At 47.5% G+C, this 3,885-nt stretch overlaps 1 pseudogene; it reads right to left on the bottom strand.

Moving 5' to 3' along the window:
- Positions 1-569: 569 nt before the first annotated feature.
- Positions 570-1,142, bottom strand: LOC147471707 (uncharacterized; annotated as a pseudogene).
- Between the last annotated feature and the right edge of the window lie 2,743 nt (positions 1,143-3,885).

Below are 3,885 nucleotides of genomic sequence, written 5' to 3'. Positions count from 1 at the left end.
TCGTTTGAGGGTCTCGAATGCTTGTTGCTGTTCATTGGTCCAGATGAATGTGGCGTCCTTCTTCAGGAGGTGGGTCAGAGGTTCGGCGATAATCCCGAACTTCTCGACGAAGGGGCGGTAAAATCCTGCAAGACCGAGAAATGACTTCACCTGAGTTACTGATGTGGGAATGGGAAAATTCTGAACATCTCGCAACTTTTTGTCGTTGGGGCGTAGTCCGGTGGAGTCAACAGTGTGGCCCAAGTACTCAGTTTGCCGTTGGAAGAATTTGCTTTTCTTCAGGTTAATGGTGAGATTTGCGTCTGCGAGGCGCTGGAAGACTAATCTCAGCTTGTGTTCGTGATCTGCAACATCCTTGGAAGCGATTAGTAGGTCATCGAGGTAGAGGAAGGCTACATTTCCGATCAGTCCTTGCATAATCAGGGACATCAGTCTAGAGAAGGTAATTGGAGAATTTCTAAGGCCAAATGGCATCGGTGGAAATGCGAAATGCCCGTGAGGTCTTGAAAAGGCAGTGAGATCCTTTGATGATGGGTCCATTTCAACTCGAAGGAACCCTTGAGCTAAATCTATCGACGAAAAGGTGCGTCTGGGGTGCTCGTCACAGTTGTGCTGCAAGCAGGTGCGACAAGGGGCTCTTTGTCGACGACAGGGAGGTCAGTGACCTCACAGTCGGACACTCGTGTCCCACGATGCAGGCGAACAGGAGTGCTAGTTGCATTGATCAGGCGCAAAGCACTTTTGCCATTAGCCACTTCGTAGATCACGGGGAGAGCGCAGAGTCCCTTCACTCAGATGCAGTCAGGTGTGACAAGTGCTGTCCCATCCTTGGATGACACACGCATGGGGACAAGCCAGTCTGTGAACGGAGGTAAGATGAGATTTTTGGTAAGGCTGCAGGAGGGCACATCCGACTGAGGTGTCCGGGTAAAGGAGAGCAACGATGTTACCGTATGGGACGTCTCACAGTCGAGAGGAGGCGCTAACGAGGCGTTATGGCGACGTACCGGAGGATCTTGAACAGAGGTGTTCGTGGAGAAGGACGTGCATCGAGGAGGGTCGTCCTTCTTCGAGGAAATGCGCGACGACGGGTCGTCGGGAGCGGATTCTGGTGGAGACGTAACTGCGACGGCAGTGTTCATGGTGTCAAGAGAGTAATGCCACACTAAGCTTGGATTTGTAAGGTGATAGATGTTACTTTGATGGGTGATGGTGTCCTTATCTGGTTGTTGGTGAATTTAAGCTTTATGTAAGAAATTATATCCGAGGTACAAGTCTCCTGGGATGTGAGCATCATGTACGATGACAAAAGGGTGTGAATACGTCTTACCGGAGAGAGTGATGTTGAGGATGACCTCGCCCTTAACATTGAGAGAATGACCGCCGGCAGCTTGCCATCTCGAAGGGCGGATTGGAGTATTCACATTGAAATTCACCAGTGTTGAAATCGGGACGAGGCTCACTGCACTTCCGCCGTCGATGAAGAAGTATGCTCGGCGGCCCTCAAATTCTGCTGGTAAAAGAGGGGCGTCGCCAGCGAGGATGTCTTCTACTGTTCTGATGGTAGCGGCAAAGATAGGTCTTGTGAGTGGGGAACGGCTTCTAAAAAATGCATAGATGTACATGCAGCATTATTTTGAGAGCGCATAGCATCCCTAGTTTTCTTAACTAGATTTGAGTATCCCTTGCAAGTAAACCATGGGTGACCTTCTACATTATGGTAAGGACAAAACGCAGTATGGTTACATTCCTTTGAGTGGTGACCTTCACGGAGACAATGCCAACACATTCCTTGTTTAGGCATCCAGGTTGCGTCCCTGTTTCATTCGCTTCTGATGGGAGGTGACGTCCTACGGGCCTGGTTGACTACCTGGGGGGCGCTCATCCATCATCCACCCCTGCGAGGATTCTGGCGCTGATGGGGCTACTGCTGCTGCCGCGAGTAAGACGTCGTCGGGAGGTTGTTCTGTCGAACGTCCATGGCCATAGTATGGGCTGCAGGAGAACTAGTTGGCACATAGTGGGGACAATCATTGTAAGCTCTCAAGAATGCATCAGGCACTTCCCTAGCCATCTCAGGGAGTTGCATCTTATCCAATACAGTCTCTTGTCGATTATGAGTAAGTGCCGAGAAAAATGTACACAGACTGAAGAAGGTTTGGAATTGGTTATAGTTAGTTTAGACAGCCTTAGCAATACAAGTAAAATAGGTGTACTTTGTAGAATCATTGAGAGCACCAATTATGCGATCAATTGGATTACGTACTTGAGCGCCAAGGAGATGCAGGTCAAGCGAATTAAAGGATGCAGTGCGAAGGTTGAACATGCGGGAAACTTGCAAGAAGGGAGGAACAGTTTTAGGAGCAAAAGCCAAGCGAAAGTCAGTTTTGAAATCATTCCATGTCCGATTTTTTCTCATTTCAAAGGCTGTTAGAACTTGTTGCACTGGGCCAGCAGTTTGGTCCAGGCGTTGCAAAACAAGTTGCAAACAGCGTCTGCCGAATTCGGTGGAACTACGGTCCGAGAGAGCGGGGTATGTGGAAGCCACGTATTCCTCGGTCTCGCGTAGCATAGTGTCCACTGCGATTTTCCCGGAGCCATCAAAGCGGATAAGGGTTGGAGACGAAGAGTAGGTTCAGAAGGAAGATTAGGAGAAGTGTCAGAAGCCATGCTGGGAAGAGCGGTAGCGGGAGTGAGGTCAGGCGTAGCGTGAGGGAGAGGAGAGTCAAGGTCACAGAGCGAGGGAGGAGGTTGTGAGGGGAGCAAGGTGCAGTCAGTGTGCAGAGTCTGAAAATATTCTACTGCTACGGAGAACCCGGTCACTGGCAGGTGTATTATGAGACATACGCTAATAAAATTAAAGTTAACTGAGGGAAATTCCGTGTCTGTGCGTGGAGAATGCAGGGAAATCACAGGAAAGGGGATCACTTCACTTCACTGGGTCATCCCTAACCAACAAGAAACTGCACGGAATATAACAACTCACCTGGAGACAGCAGGGTGCGGAGCCGCAGGTGTTTCTTCGTAGTCTTGGGTCGTGGCACCGAAGATGGTGCAGGCACGGGTCTCTTCGGAAATACGCGGGAAAACGAAATCCCACAGAGCACGCCACCAGTTTTTGTACTAGATGTAGTGTGGTAATGTTTAAGTCACAACAACACTTTGTACAAAAATAGGCATAGTAAAAAATCACTCCAAGTTTTGAGTTTTATTTGGGGTGAGGCTCTAGGTCCAGCTGGTGTGTTTGCCGTGGCGGCTGAGCGCAGTCTGACTGGCACTCTCTTCTACAAATCAGAAGTTAGGGCAGTACATAACATGGCGAAAATAAAAATCCAATGAAATAAATGTAGGCATGTGGGCAAATAGGTCAAGAAATCCCTTTGACCATGTGACGGTTACAAGCACTGTTGGTTGTTTATCTTTAAGTGACACATTCGTGAGATTTACGACTTCTATGACCACTGAAGCGTAATGAAGTAGAAAATTCACAGAAATTGTTGAATTATCGAAAATGTAAGTACTATTGCATATTAGAGCAAATAACAGTAATGGACAAAATAGAATAATCATGAAATACATTTACAATTATGTTTGAATAGTTATAATCGACGTTTACAATCACAGAATTTCAATATGAGTAGACATGAGAATATTCGCGTGTTGTTTTATAGCTCGTGTCCTGAGTCGTTTCCTGGCGACGAGGGGACTGAGGGGAGTTTTACCACAGCAAATGACCGCTGACCCTGGTGCATGGTTACATTCCACGTGGTCTCACATTATCTATTGTGTATTTCCTTTATCATTTCTTATATTGTTTCGTTTTATTTTGCGTTCAAGCCGTCATCAATCCATAGCGAAATAAAATAAAAACAAAAGAGCGACGCG

Source organism: Penaeus japonicus, unplaced genomic scaffold (genome assembly GCF_977035675.1).
Source record: "Penaeus japonicus unplaced genomic scaffold, GWHDUDI00000001_assembly GWHDUDI00000006, whole genome shotgun sequence".
In the NCBI taxonomy this organism is placed as follows: domain Eukaryota; kingdom Metazoa; phylum Arthropoda; class Malacostraca; order Decapoda; family Penaeidae; genus Penaeus; species Penaeus japonicus.
The sequence above is the reverse complement of the archived record's forward strand: the minus strand, read 5'-3'. Positions and strand labels throughout refer to the sequence as shown.